Source organism: Gossypium hirsutum, chromosome D06, assembly GCF_007990345.1.
Source record: "Gossypium hirsutum isolate 1008001.06 chromosome D06, Gossypium_hirsutum_v2.1, whole genome shotgun sequence".
Lineage (NCBI taxonomy): Eukaryota > Viridiplantae > Streptophyta > Magnoliopsida > Malvales > Malvaceae > Gossypium > Gossypium hirsutum.
In genome coordinates, this window is record NC_053442.1 from 19246115 (window position 1) to 19266341 (window position 20227).

Sequence of the window (20227 nt, forward strand, 5' to 3'; positions counted from 1 at the left end):
CCATCTCGCATTTCAGCCATTCCAATCAGCTTCCTCATGGGTAAATCCTGTAAAACACAAAAGGAAGGAAAGAAATGAGCAAAGCAATTTAAGTTTTTGGTTAATTTGCCAATGGAAATTAAAAGAGAGAACATCTTTCAAAATGATATGAGAATCAAAAGAGACAATTCCCTTTGACTTTGCTGGAACACGAGTTCCATCTGGTATTTTTATTGGCAGGAAATGAGGAATGGCTATTTGTGAAGAGAGACAATTTTCATGGGAGGTTATATGATCAGAGGCACATGAATCCAATACCCATTCAGTGTTATCATTAGAAAAAAAATTTGCCTTACCTGCAAAATTGGCTGTAGAGGTTTGACTCTTTTCAAGGTTAGCATGGATATGAGTTGAGCGTATTGCTCAATTGTTAATCCAACAATCAGGACAGTACTGGTGTTGCCTTCATCTTTCTCCAAATGTTGTGCACTGTTGGCTGCCTTTGGTTTAGATGATTTCTTGCCTTTCTCCCACCATTCAGGATAGCCATGGAGCTCAAAACAAGTCTCTTTAATGTGCCTTGACTTCTTGCAATGTTCACAAAATAGTTTGGAGAGATCTTGACTGCTTGTGGATTTTCGATTGGTATTAGCCTTTGAGTTGTTGCTAAAGAAAGTTGCCGCTTCGATGGATGGTAATTTGGAATCCACTATTAATTGTTGACGTTCTTCCTAATCCACCTGTGCATAAACACAAGACAATGAAGGCAATGGATCCATATTCAAGATCTGAGAACGGGTCGTTTTGTATTTTTCATTCAGTCCCATGGAAACTTATGCACTTTTTCTTTCTCTTTCTCCACAGCTAGTGCCTTTGTTGAACCGCATGTACAAGGTGGAATTTGAGACTAAGTATTAAGCTCATCCCAAATCCCTTTTAAATATTTGGTATAATAGGCGAAGACAGTCATCCCTTGCTATAAGGTATTAATCATTTTAGTTTTCAACTGATGAATACGATGAGCATTAACTTGAGAAAATCTCTCTTATAAATTTGCCCATAATTCTTGTGATGTTACAAATAATACTACACTATCATGTAGTGTAGGATGAAGAGAATTAAATATCCAAGAAAGCACCATTGAATTGCATTTAATCCATGCAGATTCCTCTTGTGCTCCAAATAATGGACGTGTAATGGATCCATCAACAAAGCCATATTTACTTTTGGCTTGCAAAGCATTTGTCATGGCATGACGCCATGTGGGGTAATTTTCTTCTTTTAGGAGACAAGTTACTAAAGATGCCCCTGGGTTGTCAAAAGCATGAAGGATATAGGGTGAAAATATTTCAAGGTTTGTTTGAGGGGTTTTTGAAGAACAGTCTTCTGTCATGGTTAAAAGAAAGAACTGGAATTCTAACCATACTCCAATACCATGATAAAATAAGAAAAAAAAAAGCTGTTGTATTTCTTGTATATCATTATAGAATAATAAGATGATTATATACAAGTAGGAGCTCCAATTAACTCGTAAGTCAAGGAAAATAATATGCATAAATAAGGAAAAGATATACATAAAATATTCTTGAGATTATGGGTCAATAGTCACATTTAGTGCCCTTTGTTAATAAGTTGCTTTAGCTTTAGTGTTAGCATAATTTTTAATACTCATGAACGATTGCAATGCCTATGATGCCAGTATAATTCCAAATATTTGTGAGTTATCATAATTTTTGTAAGAAGAAATACAAACAAATTTTTTTAAATCAAATTGACCTCGTCTACAACACAAAGACCTTACCATTGCTTTTCGTATCAAGCAAGCACATTTTATAACTTTCCTTTTGATTAGGGGTAATTGTTATACATAAATATTTTAATCACAATGTAGGTCCATAAAAAACCCTTGTATTTATCGGCCTTCAAGGGATTACAGCAAGGGGTCTCACTTTTTATAGGTTTTTTCTTCTTTTTAACAAATTTAACAAAAGAATTTTAATGGTATTAACTATTGGACTTGTATTTTTTAAATTCAAAAAATAAAACAACTAAATTTTTTGAAATAAAAGTTGAAAGACTATATTTTAAATGTATAATGAGTAAAAAAAACTTAAAAGAATATTTTAATTTTAATTTTTTTTCAAAATTAACTAAGCTCAAGCTAATTAAATAAAAATATTTTAAAATGATTTATTAATCTATACGTATTTGGAAAAAGATAACCGCATCATATTCAAATTGGTGTGTACCACTAGAGATGGTAGCTAAAACAATGAACGTATACTAATTTAAATTTTGATCTAAACGTAGGGTATAATTAATTATATTATAAAAATGGAAATAAACACTATGTTCATACTGTAATTTTGTAACATTTGACATTAAATTAAGATGACACATGTTCATATATACCTTTCTTTACAATTTAATCTCTCTTCTTGAAATCAATTTACTTACTTTTTTTTAAATTATGATGTTAGTCCTTATTAAATTTTAATTGTTACATTTAATTTTGAAATAACCGCTTATTAATAATGATGAATTTGAATAAAATTTTTAAAATAATTATTAAATTGAACTCTGTCCAATTATATTTTGAATAAATCATGTCGTTAATAAAAAAAGCTTTAAAAAATTTAGTTTATAGTTCTTTTAAGGCTGGTTTAAACATTTTTAAATGAATATAATTAATGTGGGACAAAATATCAAAATAAACACGTATCTTCTTTTACTTTTTCCATATTGGTTTTTATATTAATTAATTAAATTATTTAAAAATTTACAATAGTTACGATAATTTTTAACATGAATATATACATATTTAGTATATATTACTATTAATAATTACGGAATTACATTAAAAATCTTGAAATAAATATACACTTAAAAATTTGTTTTGTTAATTTAGTATCATATATAAAAATATATTTACCATCATTATAATATCATAAATGATGAATAAAGAAACATTCGATTTTAATTTTTATTTGTTAAAACTTACCAATTTTAAAAATTAATTTAAATTAACAAATAAATATATTTTAAAAGATATATACAACAAGTCCGTGCATCGCATCAAATAAAAAATTAGTAATGTATTTTATTAGGTTCTAGCTAAATAAGGAATAAGTATCTATGCTCACATTACAATTTTTAGACATGTCACACTTTCCATTTCAAGCACTTATTTCCATATTGGGTAAATGACCTTTTAATCTTTTAAGTTGTTTCATGCATTTTCGTTTAAATTTATTTTATATAGATTTTTATATATTAAATATAAAGTCTTACTTTCAAATTTTGCTTAGCTTTTAAGACTGGTAAATATTAAATTGTTAAGTTTAAATATAGTTAGAAAAAGGCACATATTAAAATAAAATTTATTTATTTTTCAAATATAATAAGAGTTAATTATATTCATTGAGGAAAAATAAATATAAAAATCGAGTATTAACAATTATAACATTAAAACAAATTAATTTAACAATATATAACACATAATCTATAAAAATATATTAATAATATGAGTGAGTATTTGATACACTCGCAGTATATTATTTTATTCCACAAGCGGCCTCACCCTTATATGACACTTCCAAATAATTTCTCTAATAACATTATTTAAACTATAATTAAGTAGTATTAATACTCAAACCATGATGGATTTTAGTATTATTCTAATATTAAATATCATTAATAGAATTTAAATACATTAATTTCTTCGATTTTTAAATAATTTTAAACAAAAATTAATATGCATCGTAAATGTAAGGTTTTATATATTTTTAAAATTGTATATTAAATTAACATAAATTACCAAAAGCAAAATTCTGACCACAAAAATGTAATGTTAACCTTCCAAACAAGGCCTTACCAACTCTATTGGTATACTGAACCAAAAGAAACCTTCTATTGCTATAATGTTGACAAATCATTGGGGCCCACTTTTTAGTCACCTCTTTCACTCTTTGCTCGCCGCGTCATCTCTCTTACACTTGCATCCTACGTGACATCTTCTCTTTATATTACGCGTTTCTCTCAAAAAGAAAAAGAAAACACGATGACGATAAGAGTGGGAGGGGGAGGGGGAGAAGGAGAAGAATCGAAGTCCCCGGAGGCTGAACTTTCCGGCGAATTTTCCGGGAATTTGAGCGTCTTGCTGGCGGAATCCGACGACGAAAGCGAGTTTTCCAACGAGGGTTCGGTCGAAAAAGAGAAACTGGAGGAGATAATGCAAGAGCTATACAAAGAGATAACAGTGACAAGCTCTTCTTACAACGCTTCGCCCACAGTAACTTCGTCTCTTCCGTTCTTTGGCGAGAGCTGCGGGGCTTCGATGTCTGACTCGTCGTCCAGTGTGATGGCTGGCATTGAGTTGGTGGCACCCACGAAGGAGTTATTGGTTATTGGGATGGGGTTTAACGATAACAAAAGTGTAATGGTAGATGAAGTAAAGGAAATGGACGTCTGTGATGATGATCAATGGCTGGCACGAGCTCTAGGCTGGGTGTCAATGGAACTTGAGGAGTCCCATCAGTGGAATTTGGCGTTCAGTGAGACCCCTTGGACTGTAGGGATGTGGTGTCCTTGGGAAGGGTGACTTGCATTAATTTAACCCTTTTTATTTGATTTTCACATGAGATACAACTCATACAACTAGTTTATCTTTAGGGTTTAGATATCTAAATCTGTCCTTAATTTTCATGTATCTCCTTTAAATTATGTAAGGGTTGGTTAGAGATGAGTATGGAGGGGGTGAGGTGGGAATTGTTCCCTTCACTTTTTATGTCATGCTTGCATAGCTGTTTAAAACACATATTGGTTATATCCATAACAACTTCACATTTTTCTTCACCCTTCTTTTACTAATGCTATTTTGATTTAATATTGTTAAATTATACTTTAGTATGTGCATAATATAAAAATAAAATATATTCATAATCTTTTGAGTTATAATTTTGTTTAATCTCTTTGAGAATGCTCCCAAGTTCTTGTAAGACCAAGATGAACTAGAGAACGACGAAGCTTGTCCTCTGGTTAATCCCAGAGAAAAGCAAGTGAACAAATCTAATAAAGGTGAATGAGAAAAGAGAGCCCTTTTTGAGGGGAAATTGCCGTCGATAAGATAAAGGTGGATTGGTATGCAACTACCTCCATTTACATTGCCGAATTTGTAGAGTTTTTGGTGCCCCAGGTCCATGGTGGTCCCTTAGGTTAAGGACCATGACCAAGTTTCCACTACCTCTTCGGTTCAGTGGTTTAGGGTTCCTACAGCTCCACTTTCCCCTTGTAATCATTATGGTGCTCGAATGCAGACGACCTTATGTAACTTCTGGATACCAAAGGGCTTCTAGGCCCTGTTTGAGCTGTTTCTCCCTTATCTTTTTATTTGGATTGTGTTGGTCTTGGGCTATGCCTTGAACTGGGTTCTTATGTGTCGTGGCTTAACTATGCCTTGCACTGGGCTTTACTGTAACTCTTTCGTGGGTTCAGGAGACATTCGGATAAAGGGATTCATAGTACATTAATAGCTGAAGCCCACGACGAGGTGTTGCTCCCTCACCTGTTTCTACTTGGGACATTTGCCTAGTTGTCTACGGCCTCGAGCCTTTTCTGGGAATTGAGACCTCTCTTATCCATTGTATCACCGTGTTTTGACTCTATGAATCCATTTCGATAAAAAAATATTGGTTTAATACGTAATTTGGTTTCAGAGTTTAATATTTTTTTTATTATAGTATTTGTGTTATTATTTCATCGATACTTATTTTTTATAAAAGTTATACATTTTAGTACTTGAAAGTATCAACGTTAATTTTTAGTGTTTAATTTAGGTTTTAAAGTTGATTTGATGAAAATTCATAATTAGCTAATAATATAACAATTAACTTTCATAAAATCAATCTTAAAATTTGAATTAAATTACATCGTATTTGACAAATCAAACACAAAATTAAAAAAATCACAATTAACATTTAATTTATTCTATTAACAAAATCATAAAAAAAAATCAAACCTAATAATATTAGCAATTAATTTTCATCAACTCAACTCTAAAACTCGAATTAAACACTAAAAAGTTAACATTGTTACTTTTGGGTACCAAAATTGTAACTTTTGTCAAATACAAGTACTAGATTGGACCAAAAAAATAATACAAGTACCACATTATAAAAAAAAGTGTCAAATTCAAGTACCAAAATCATATATTAAGCAAAAAAAAAATCAATGATTTATATTAGTAAAAAATCATGTAAAAACTATATTTATATAAAATTTAAATCAACCTTTAGTTGAAATGGTAAAGTTAAAAATATTAATACTATAATGTCATTGGTTCAAATCTCACTAAATGTGGGTTTTTGATTTTATATAAAAATATACTAAAAAATAACATTATAACAATATAATTTATTTTGTAAAAATAAGGACTTTTAGTTATTTCCTATCTGAATTGATGTTTGATTAACTCATAACATTAACTTAATTAAAATTTTAAATAATAATAAGAAACAAAACTTATTGTACCATTAAATTAATTGTATTGCTAATTAAATTGGCCCTAAAGATATTATTATTTGATAATTGAAATTGTATTTGTTAGTGTAGATCAAGTAATAAAGTGATATAAAGAGATCAGATCAAATTTTAAGTTGTCAAGTACCAAAAATTTTCTATCTAATCCATATCAACAAAGTAAATTTTAGTTACTATTAAAATTAAACTAAGCATATTATAAAAATTTTGCTAAACTAAGACACTGAAATCTTTTGAGTTTCTCAATCAATTTATGCACTTAGAACTCTAATTTCACCCAACACGTTTAATCAGTTATTTGTCATTTAATTCTTCAATCTATGTAATCGGTGATATTGGAATTAGATGATTTTAACTAGACCCTTTTAATATCTAGGTAAGTTAATCTTCTTTGACCACTAGCTATATTCTTATGTTAGGTAAGTCGGGTTAATCTATTGAGTTGATTAAGACATCAAGTATTGGATTCTTTATTTTGATGAAATCCATAACCTATCTACACATCCATTAATATAATCAAAAGAGTTCCATGTATTGGATTCTTTATTTTGATGAAATCCATAACCTATCTACACATCCATTAATAAATATCTTATTAGAGTTTTTATATTCACAACCAAAATTAATAAATTGTTATGTCCTAATACTATATATATAAAAAGGAAACACTTGATTATTTTTTCATTGTGTTGTTCAGTATAACTCTGCAAACTTAATAAAATACCCTTTCATAATTTGTCATTTTCATGGATTTAGTGTCAATATTAGTTTAATCAAAAAATAATAAATATTATTATCAGTTTTATATGAATTGTTTAAATAAAACCATTAAAAAGGCAACTTAAGAAAACCAAATGTCTATATATTAAACCCAAAATTGATAAAGATTTATTTATATGATTTGATTGTTGAATAATTTTTTTATAAATATATTTTTCACCCCACAACCTGAGTATGACATACTCTACTCATCTTAATTCAAAATATCAATTTTTTTTATATTTGAAAAAAAAAATAAAATCTATCTCATCAAACTCTTTTTCTTGGCATGAAGATACCATAGCTTAAAATATAATAAATTGCAAATATTTTATACGAATATCAAATTTATTAGATTTTATCTTTAAACTTAATTCCGTATGAATAAATCTTTTTATACATTTCAAGATCTATCTTTCACTTCCAACTTTAATTAAAATTATTCTCATAATGTTAATTTTTTTTTCCAAGTCATTTGTTTCTTTTGTTTTGTTTTGCTCAGCAACGGTGTTAATCTCCAAATTTGTTATCACATTTTATCTCTCCCACCAATCCTCTCGTTCCTTTTTTTCTCTTCATTCATTCTATGTGTCTCTTTTTAGTTTGTAGATCTATTTTGTGGATATTTTTATTGTCTTTACAAATTGTAATGGATAGAAGACCCTGTCTATTGCCATTGAAACTCCAGCATCCACTACTAGTTTCTCTTGGAAAGTGGGTGACTCTTTGTCAGCTTCTTAATCTATTTTCATTTTGAGAGTATTTCAGAATAATTAATGATTTCACGCGTCGGTTTGGACCTATGTTGTCTTAAGTTTTACATTCTTTTTTTTTCCATTGTTTAATAAACCTTCACTTTTAAAAGTTCTTGTTTGCTTTTGTAGCACATTTTTTAGTCTTGCTTTTGCAAGTGATTTTAGGGATGGTTTTATCATCATCCTCTCTAGTTTGGTGGATGCTTGGTTCTTTTGTTAATTTTTGCCCACCGCTTTGGACCATCCGGAGCTAATTTTCCTATCGTATTAAGTGCTTGCAATCACTACAAATATATCGTGCATGAGTTGTGACAACCAATTGTCAACGTGCCATAATGTTCATTTGATGCTAAGGCTGAAACCTTTGTTGTGTTGATGGAATTCGTCCCTCACCACCAACGATGGGTTTTTGTTTTTTTTCCTCGAAACGTATAATCCATTCATGGAATGAATAAATGAATTTTTCTCTAAAAAAATTTTCTCATAAGAACCTAAATTTGTGTAAACTTGAAGTTTTTAAAAACATATTCATAAGCTTAGGGTTTACGGTTTTAGAGCTTAGAGTTGGATAAATATTCATTTTGGTACTTGAGTTTGGCCTCAAGGTTCAACTTGGTACTTAATCCATTTTTTAGTCTAATTGGGTACTTGAACTTGACTTTTTTGTTCAAATTGGTATCTAAACTTATCTTCATAGTTCAAATAACCATGTGTTAATTTGGACCAAAAAGCGAAGTTCAGATACTAGTTTAAACCAAAAAAACCAAGCTCAAGTACCTATTTAGATCAAAATAAATTTCAAATTGAACCTTAAAACCTAATTCAAATATTTAATTGGACCAGATAAACCTTTGATATCAATTTAAACTCTAAAACTAAGTTAAGCTACCAAAATATATATTTACCCATTAAAATTTAAGTGGCAGCATCAAAACCAACCGAAGGAAACCGAAACCCGATGTAACACAAATGGTTGAAAGATAAATAAGGATGGAGGGGGAGCTGTTGCCAGCGAGGGAATTGTCATATAGTCGAAATGCCATGATGGAAACGCCCCCCCGAATCGAGCAAAGCCAATCATGGTGAATCATCAATTTCTGTTTGCATATATGTGTGTATATATCTATAAATTAATTATCTGCTTAGAGACAAAAACATTGACGCATAGTCAAGTGTGATTCACAACACTCTACGTAGCATATCTTTCCATCATTAAAAACTTAATACTTAGCCTCACTCATCTCCAAAACCATTCGCTTTTTGTCTTCACACTCAAAACATCATTATAAATTAAACGATTCACTTGTTTATCAAAGGTATCTTCAACTTGAAAACAATATAACCCTCTTGTCTTTTTTGAATGTGGTGTTTTATTTTCCCATAATTTTAGATATGATACATACATAAGAGTTAATTTTAGGATCTCTTTTTTGCCTGGTTTAATGTTTTCATTTTCTGTCTCTTAATTTTATTTTATTTTTTATTTGAAAAAAATAACATTCTACAAGATATTTTTGAGTTACGATTTAAATTTTAAAATGTTGTAATTAAGTTTTCAAAGTATTAATATTATGTTAATAAAGTCTTTCTATTAACTTCATCATTAATTTTAGATATTAAATTTTATTTTAAATCCGATGTGAAGCATATTTTAAAACACATATATCAAATTTTAAACCTGTAAATTGTTTGTCCCATGAACAAATGGTATCTAACTTGTTAAAAAAAGAAAAGAAAAGAAAAAGGCTGACTTCAATAATAGTGAATGTTGTTTTTTATAAATATCATATCCAAATTAATAATCGAATTCTAAACATCATGTTTAAATTAATATTTAATACCTAAATTGATTACTACACAAATACAAAAGATTTAATAAAACAATAGTAATGTTTTGAAAACTTAATTAAAATATTTTGAAATTTCGTTGCTATCCTTGATGATCACTTGTTTGTCGAAGGAAACAATCTAATCTTCCTGTCTTTTCTTTCTAAATTATTTGTCCAATTTTAGATGCTACTCTCTCGCTAAATATTTGAAAGAGATTACAAGTATAATTATAGGTATGAATACAAGTATTGTATAAATTACAAATTATACAAATTTGATGGATTAGAACTAAAGTCAACTTAATATAAAGTATAACGAATTGAAAATATAAATACATACCAACTTAGGCTAGAATAAATCTAGACAGAGTCCATACATAGTGGGACTTAAACTTGTTAATTTAGTTGTTTGTCAATTGTATTGTGAGTTGCAACTTAAGAAACAAGTGAAAGAGGAAAATTATAACAATACATACAAGAGTCTATTACGCAATTTAGAACTTATTCCTACGTCTGTGGGGCTTTGCTGAGGGAGTAAGCTACTATAATGAACAATAAAAAATTTGATTTATATTTAAGTTTCATCCTCCCTCTTATAAATTTAACCAAATTTACTTTTCCATTGACTTTTGCCCTATAAGCTTACTTGCACATTATTCTTTACAAACAAATCCCATCTAATGCAAGTTCATCTAACGAACAAATTACAAGTGCTCTCTTCACTTGTACATAAAACAATAATTAAGTCTCCAACATATAGGCTTGATTAGACTTGTATATTTCCAACTAGTGTGATGGAACAATGCTCCTTAAATATCTCCCAACTAAGTACATTTATAAGTTATGAAATGAACTTTGAGGAGAAAATAAGTCTGGACAACTTATTTAATCATATTTCTTCAAAAACATTCTCTCTTCAAATATGGTAAGTATATTTCTCCAAATGAAGAGAGATTTCTTGACCGAATCTCAAATATTGTAGCTAACAATTTGATTTTTGATTTCTTTATAATAAAAAAAAGATAAATTAATTTATGTAGGTTAAATGAATGAGTAAAATGGTTTCTCCACTAAAATTTCAATCTAATTTTTATGTTAAGTGTTGATGTGACATTTTCATGTTTTTTTGGAGTAATTAAGTGGAAAGGATAATAAATTTATTTTATATATTTTTATTAAACGCACTACTCATTTACCTAATTTATCTTCAGACTAGTTCTTCATTGCTTTTGATAAGTGTTTTGAAAAGTTTGGTTTAAAAGCATGTTTTGTATTGCTATCAAAAAGTACTTTTAGAAATAAAATATTAATTTTAGACATAATGTTGTAAAGTTAGAAAAAAAAAGTTTTAAATGATGTTAAAGCTCATTAGGATATTCCAATAAAAATAGAAGCAGATAATATTATTAATATTTTGATATATAAAATCTAAATTTTAAATATTTTTTAAGCTATCAATATGAATTATGTCGAAACCATCTTTTTTGAAAAACAAAAAGGTTTAGTAGTAGACTTAAAAACGAAAATAGGAGTCGTCACAGATCCTTTATTGAGGTGTGATCGGATCACCTTGAAAATACTTTTAAGTCTGCGAGTTTTGAGAAAACAGGTTCGGGAGTCGGTTACGCACGAGGAAGGGTTAGCACCCTCGTAACGCCCAAAATTGGTACCGAATTGATTGTTTAATGTCTTAGTGTCAAGAATTTGAAAAATTTTAAAATACGATCCTTTGAAAAGAGAATTTGAATGAAATAAATTGGATGATGAGACTCACTTATTTCAAAGAAATAAATTGTCGCACTCAGTAAGTTAGAGTACAACATTTTAAATCCTCAAAATTAAGTCTATCTTTTGATTTTCAAAACCTATGCATTTTAAGAAGGATGTCTGATTATTTGGGTCAAATGAGAATATCAAAACCCAGTAAGTTAGGGCTTGATTTCACAAAATTCCTAAATATCGAATATTACCTTTATTTTCATTTATTAGCAAAAAATCCTCGCCTCGAGAAAACAACATGTTATATCCAATGCGTCAGGACACAACGTATTGAATTCTCCAGAATGAGCTCTTTATTTATGCTTTAATTTAAAGAGATATTCTCGATTATTTAGATTCGACGAGGAAAATTGGAACCCAATACGTTAGGGTTCAATTCTTTCGAAGATTCCAAATATCGAACTTTGCGTTATCTTGAAAGACTTTTGTATAAAATGATTTTGGTCTTTAAACGATATGCAACTTTTGAATGAAATAAAAGGCGAGTGAATGATGACGTACAACATAAAGGATGGTTTGTAAATAACATCAAATAATTAATAGATAAATACCAACAAACATAGCAACAATAATCTCGATCATACATTGTACCAATGCTATGAAAATTAAGGTACATAATAATATACATATGTTAAATTAAATAAGTAATGCATAGGGATTGAAAAACTTCGTAGAATAGTATATAATAGTACGTATAACAAGGTTGAGATTAATGAAGTATATGGTAGAGTATTTTAAAAGATATAAGTTATATATGAAATAAAAGAAAATACGTAAGTATGAAATCAATGATATGTATAATAATATGTAAAAGTTGAAATATACAAAATATAGAGGAGGGTAATTAAAAAATAATTATGTACATATATATAATAATAGTGTGTTAAAAAAATACTTTTATACAAATAAAAAATGTAATGAGTGAAATTAAAGAAAAAAACATATTATAGAATAAAATATTAAAGAATGTATATATGATATAACGAATTTTCATGAAAATGATTAATCTAAGTGATAATGAATATATAACAATACATAATACAAAATAAAATTTAAAATAATAGTATATAATAGATTTTAAAGCAAATGCATAATAAATTTAAAATGGTTATTTATAATATCAATAAAAATATAATGAAATAGTATACTAATATATGATAATATAAAACTTAATATTAATACATGACAAGAAAAAAAATATATAAAGAAGTAAATAAATATATGTAGATTAGTATCAATGATATTATCGACAATCATAATGATAGTAATATTAAAAATAATAATTGTAATAATAATAAGTATATTTAGTTGATAATAAATAAACATATATATAAAGCTAATTTGAAATTAAAACATAAAGTCAGGGAGTAAATACACAATAAAATGGAATAAAAGAGATCACATTGAAATCCACTTAAAATCACAGGGACTAATAAAGAAATTAAACGCACAAACTCATAATCAAATCAGATCACAGGAAACGGCACCGTTTTGAGCGTTTGTCTCCTCAACTGATAAAAGGACGAAATTGAAAACAAGATTGAATTATGCGGCGAAATTAAAAAAACTAAAAGATTAAATTGAAGTCAATCGAAAAAGATAGAAGGACCGAACACATAAATAGGCCATTGGAACAAAATACGCGGATCCTTCCCGGGCCGGGTCACCGCGCGAGTTTGAGGCTTAAGCGGCCAATACGGCATCGTTTTAGAGCCACTGAAACAGGCCCTAAACGGTGCCGTTTTATGCGCTATATAAGAGCCTTTTATAGCCCTAAAATCAAAACCTTATTTCAGTTTGTAAACCGACTAAAATCAGTCCCCAAGGCTACCCCTCCAGCGCCGATTTTTGCCGTTTGCAGCCCAGAGGCGACCCCCTTTCGAACTCTGATTTCAAACGGAGTGAACGAGGCCCCGATGGTGCACTCACAATGGTAAGAACCTCTTTTCTTTTTCTTTTTCTATTAACCCACGATTAATCGAAATCGAAACCTCAAACTCCCAACAGAAAACCAAAAAAAATGAAAGAACAGTCGCCTTTTGAACAATTTTTTGCTTTTGATTTTCTTTTCTTAATTTTTTTTGTATTGATCATGCGTAAGAAAGATACAAAGGTTTTTTCGGTTCTTATATTCTCATTTGACAAAGAACCTGAAAAAAAAATCGAATAAAAAATCCCATTGGTTTGCTCTCTGTTGCATTGTTTTCATCCCATTTGCAGGTACGGTGTATGGGGGCGAGGGACGTGGCACATACGGAGGTGAAGGCGTGCCCGTACGGAGGCTCGTCATGTGCAGAGGGCTTGGCTGCGGCGCCTGGTATCTCAGAAACCCTAGGGTTTCTATTTGTGACTTCTTTTTGTTTTGGGCTTGGGTTTGTAACGGGTTTGGGTTTAGTTAGTATTTCGGGTTAGGGTAGAGTTGGGCTATTTGGGTTTTAAATGGATTAACAGTTTTGTAAATGGACTATTTTTATTGGGCTCTTTATTTATTTCTGATTTGGGCTGGGCAAATTTGGGTCATTACAAATTATTTGTAAAATTTGATTTGAATATGTAAACTCTATTTTAAATGTTAAAAAATAATTATTACAAATTCAAATATAAAATGTTATATATTTGAAATAAATTTCAATAGAAAAATAACTATATACCCACTATTACAAATATTACTTAAGATACATTTCAATTATAAATGAGAGTTAAAAATGTTATTTGACTCCGAATGCAAAAGCTAAAAATTTAAAAGCACTTTCAACTTCAAAAGCATCTTGTTCTTTATTGCTTATGGTGCCAAAAGTGCTATGGGCTCCAAAAGCACTTTTTGAATATAATGAAGAACAAAGCCTTCATCAACATCAAAACTTGGTAAGAACACTAATTTCTTTGTTTGTCTTTTTTTAAAATGGAACCCCATTGGTTATTCATTTAACTTGATCTTCAATATTGTTATACTTATTCCCTAATAAGGACACATGACAAAACAATGAGTGGCCTGGTAAAAGCTCAAACAAGTGCTCGTGGATGGGCCCCCATCAAATACTCCTCATGGTGACCCTCCGGTTGGTCTTGGAAATTGTTTTAACCCTTCCCCAATAAAGACATGTGGCAAAACATAGAGTGGCCTAGTGAGAGCCCAAACAAGTGCCCGTGGATACCCTTGTTGTATACCCTTCATTTTGACCTTAATCAGCCACCCGCGAACCTCACACAGTTTAACTAAAGGGTCACCTACTACATGGCCACTCACTTTCAGTCACCCACTTTTTGTCCTCCAAAAGGGACCACTAAAGGGCCACCAAGGTGTAACAACCTCATACTACCTCAACAAGGAGAAAGTCAGAGTAAGACCACATAGTATTATGTATGACGACAATTGATATGTAACAAGTATGCCACCTAAGCGACAACATAAGCAACCTACCATTGGTATTATGGGAGACATAACACTACATGAAAAGGGGATGTCCTCTTACCCTAACATATAAAGAACCAGGGATCCTCCCTCATTCTCCCTGAAGTATTCTTGCAATATATTTTTTCTCCAGGAAATTCTAAGTCCTTAGCCTCCTTCATTATGTTACTCATGTCTCCCTTCCATAACTCGCACTTTCGGCTCTCCACATGTCACAGGTGAACCAAATGCCTAAGCTCCACCACCTTCTCTTTCTCATCTTTTTCTTATTATTTCCCCCATCAACAATTGATGCAGTGAGTGTAGACTGAAACCATTACTCCTTTTTCTATTAAGAATCCTAGAAACCCTACAAACCCAAATACAGAGCAACCATCAATCTAAACACCTATACAACAGCCTCCACAAGTCACTCAACAACCACCATCTCTCAAACCTGACAAGAATACCAAACAAGAATCTCAACTTCCATTGGGCACCTCCTGTGCTCTCCCTTGAGACACCCATACATATCCCTCATATTATCAGTTTTCACCTCCACCTTGGTGGTATGTGTCGAAACCATTTTTTATTTAACAAAAAAAAATGGGTATCGATTTTGAAAAATGGGAATGGGAGTCGCCACCGATATTTTATTGTGGTGTGATCAGATCACCTTGAAAATAATTTTAGGTCTGCGAATTTTGAGAAAACAGGTTCGGGAGTCGATTACGCACGAGGAAAGGTTAGCACCCTCGTGACGCCCAAAATTGGTACCGAATCGATTTTTTAATGTCTTAATGTCGAAATTTTGAAAAGATTTTAGAATACGATCCTTTTATTTTAAATAAAATAAATTGGAAAATAAAGCTCATTTATTTCAAAGGAATAAATTGTTACACTCAGTAAGTTAGAGTGCAACATTTCAAATCCTCAAAATTAAGCTTATCCTTTTGATTTTTAAAACCTATGCATTTTGAGAAGGATATCCGATTATTTGGGTCAAATGAGAAAATCAAAACCCAGTAAGTTAGGGTTCGATTTCACAAAATTCCTAAATATCGAATATTGCCTTTATTTTTAAAATCCTCGTCTCGAGAAAATAACATGTCATATCCAATGAGTTAGGACACAATGTGTCGAATTCTCGAGAATGGGTTTTTATTTGAAATTTGTATGTCAAAGAAAATTCGATTATTTAGATTCGACGAGGAAAATTGAAACCCAATACGTTAGGGGCTCAATTCTCTCGAGAATTCCAAACTTCGAGTATTTGGATATTTACGAAATAAAATCATTTTAATGCTTTAGTGAGGCATATTCTTTAAAACTAATATGATACGATTGAACGCGAATGTACAATGTAATAGAATAATTTACAATCCAATTGTACACAAAAACATTAAGCAAGCAATAGGTAAATTCAAATAAAAATAACAACAATAATTTTAAGCACATTAAGCAAATACCAACATTAACAATTGAAAATTAAAAGAATCAATAATCAATTTCAAATGACACATTAAGGTAAGGAATATATCATCTCAACAATGGTTTTAAAAAAAGGGCAACGATACATTTGAGTTTGGAAATAGATTCAAAAGAAAATTAAGAATGATGTTAAATAAAATAGCTTTATTTGAATGAATTTGGAAGTGAATATTATAAGACATACAAGCATGGATTTAGAATGAATATTTCATAAGCATATTGTACATAATAATATATAATAATATACATAAGTAAAATATATAGAAATTAGTCTAAAAGAATATAATTTGAAATCATTGATCGATTATACAAAATAAATTATTATATAAATAACATTAAATAATAAAAAAATGCATGATGAAATACTAATGTGTTGTAATAAGACAACATTTGACAAATTAAAAAAAAACAAATATAGGATAATAAATCTAAAATACTAAAACAATGAATTTAAATCACAAATAAAAATACATAAGCAAAATTTAATATCATTACTTACAAAAGATTTAAAATAATAATAAAATAAATGAATAAATAAAAGGTATAACAAATAAAAATGTAAGAATAGTAGCAACAAAACGAGAAAAAAGATTAAAAGAACAATAAAATAATACTAAACATAACTAAAAACGATTAAACCAAAATTAAAGCATTTAAAGGATTAAAATTGTAATCGACCCAGAATTAGGGGACTAAAACAGTAAATAAACGCAAGAATTTGTGTGTTCAAATCCCGTCCACGGGAACAGCGCCGTTTTACCATGGATTTAAAAGAAAATAAGGTTAAGTATGCAATACAAATTAAAAAAGGGAAAGAGATCCGATTAAAACTAAGAAAAACATAAAGGGACCCTCAGTGAAAATAAACCAACAAGTCAGAATGCGCGGATCCTCCCCAGGCTTGGGTCACCGCGCGGGTCAGGCCGATTCAACACTGTTTTGGGACCATGGGATGAGGCCTAAACGGTGTCGTTTCAAAAATTCTATTCAAACTAAAAACCTAACTGATGTTTTGCCGTCCTTAAACTAAAATCAAAACTTTAGCAGCTGCAATATGGGAGATAAAACGCCCTAAGGCTCTCCCCTCTCTCTTTTGCCGTTTCAAAACTCAGATTCCCCGTCCAATCCGATCGGAATAGAGTAGACGAGGATTCCTACGGCATGATATCACAGGTAAGATCCTTTCCTCTTTTTTCTTTTTGTATAGCAAATAGAGAGAAGTAAAGAAAAATAAAAGAGAAACACAGAAGAAAAAAGCAAAAATGGTGAATCACCTCCTTAAAACTTAAAAAATTTGTTTTTGATTCTTTCTATGTATTGATTTTTTGATACAATCTGCTTGTCCTTTACAAAACGCTAAAAGTGGCCTTATATAGCCGAATCAAATCAAAATACATCTATCTTTTTTTTTGCCCTCTTTTTCTATTTTCTTTTTGTTGCTCTCCCTTTTTGTTTTTCTTCATTTTGCTGTTGTTTTCTGTGCGTGGTTTGTTGCGTTTCTTTTGTCCTTTCTGCAGGTATACGGAGGCTAGCTGGAACGTGGCGCGGCTCATGTGAGTTCTGTTACGTGCGTGGGGAGTGGTTCGTGCGGCGTTGGAGCTGGGCAGAAGCAGGAATGTGTGGAGGCTCGTGGGGCCGAGGAAAAGCGGCGGTGCCCGTGCTGAGTGCCTAAGGTTTCTGCAATTAGGTTGGGATTTGGGCTGAATGATTTGGGCCTAGAGGGTTAAGTATTGGGTTAACAGTTTAGGCTTGGAATTTGGATTTTGTAATCGAGTTTGGGCTTGGTTGTAATAAACTGGACATTTATTTGTTTTATTTTATTTATTTATTTGGGTTCTAATATTTGTATCGAGCCGGGCAAATTTGGGCCATTACAGTATGACTAGCCTATCTAGGAAAATACCATCATTCATTCTGTAGACCAAGCTTCCCAACATCTCAATTCAAGCTTTCAATAATAGTTTACTAAGATGAAAGAAAGGATAAGACGTCTTGAAGCTCATCTCTTGAAGCAACAACACATCTATCAAAAGTAACAAGAGAGGTAATGATTGTTAAACCAAACAAATGTCAAGAATGAACAGATTATTAAAAAGCTTAAAGCTGACAGAGAGCTTGACAAGGCTAACCCACTAGGCCAACAAGAGGAAACAACCTAATCTTTCTTAAAAAGGCAACAAAATTGATGGTAGCCAAATGATCCCAACTACCATTCTCAAGACAACCTTCACCCGGCTGGTTCCAAAGAAAGAGACCCTTGTAACCAAGATGTTTCATTAAAGGATCAAATGCAAGCATTAAAGAGTGAATTGTTGTAAGAATTCTGAGGGATTATACTTGATGAAGCATTATGGAGTCATTCCAATAAGCCACTGTACACAAAACTTTTAACCTACAACCTCCCATCCTCCTTCAAATTTCCTAAGGTCTCTTATGGTTTAAGGGACCCAGAGGTCATCTAGTTGAAACCACATGAATATTTATAGGTGCAGGGTAGTCCACACGGTCTTAGAGAGTTACACGGCCTAGCAACACGACTGTATGACCCAACATCAAATACACACACGGTTTAGCACACGGTCTGCGATATGACCGTGTGACAATACTTTGAATACCCACATGGGCTAAAACACAGGCTGGGACATAGTCGTGTGTCCCATACTTTGAATTGTACACGGTTGGCCACACGGTATATGCTATGTCACACGGCATTGTGACCCATGTTTTCAAAATTTTGTAATTTTTCTAAAATTTTTTGTTTTGTTATAGAATGGTCTTGGAATGTTCTCAAATTATTTTTAGGACCTCGTAGGCTCAGTTTAAGTATATTTATTCTATAAATGTAATGTGTGTTTGAATGTTAGTATTTAATCTAAATAATAGTTTTAATTTGAAGTTAAATGTTTTGAATTGTACTGTAATATTTCGTAACCCTAATCTGGCAACAGAGACAAGTTAAGGGTGTTACAACCTTAGTACTAGTATCAATCTTATGCCATTTTCCATTTACCATAGGTTGGGTTTAGGAGACCTTCGGGAAACTTCGATCACTTTACAATTAGTCGATCACTCGTTACCCCATCCCAATGGAGTCCTTGAGGATGTCCTAGTTAGAGTTAGGGAATTTTTTCTCCTAGTACATAATGTTGGATTTCGAGAAAGACTTAAGAGATTTTTATTCTATTAGGGCGACCATTTTTAGCTACCTCTTGAGCCATAATTAACATAAGTAAAGAGGAACTAATAATGGAAATTGATGGGGAAATAGAGGTCTTCAATTGTGTTGATAACTACCCTAGCCCTAAGGATGTGCCACCCTCTCTAGTGTATAATTGTCTTAACGTTATCTTATTATCTTGTCATACTGCTAACATTGTGAATTGCTTGAAGTGGTGCAAAGTTGTAGGTTTGAGTTCGACACCAAGAAAGATCCCAATTCCAAGGAAGGTAGCGATCTATAACCAATCTTCAAGTAGCCTAAATTCGTTGAAGAATAAGAGGCACATTCCAATGTTGAGAACACCATGCAAACACCATTTCGGGCGTAACAGATCACCCGAAAGACCATTTTTTAATTTGCCATTGGCAATTGAACTCATTTGTAAATAATTGAATCATTTGAGCTAAGACTCTGGATACTTTTGTTTAGCTTAGGAAATAAATGAGGTATTGATTTGTTGGTTAAGCGTTAGTGCAACGTTTCATGA

At 31.0% G+C, this 20227-nt stretch overlaps 1 long non-coding RNA gene across 1 annotated transcript; it reads left to right on the forward strand.

The window, feature by feature from the left end:
- The first annotated feature begins 17557 nt into the window (after positions 1-17557).
- Positions 17558-18439, forward strand: LOC121218500 (uncharacterized). The gene is made up of 2 exons (XR_005914773.1): positions 17558-17693; positions 18038-18439. It is a non-coding gene; the product is annotated as an uncharacterized lncRNA (long non-coding RNA).
- Positions 18440-20227: the final 1788 nt, after the last annotated feature.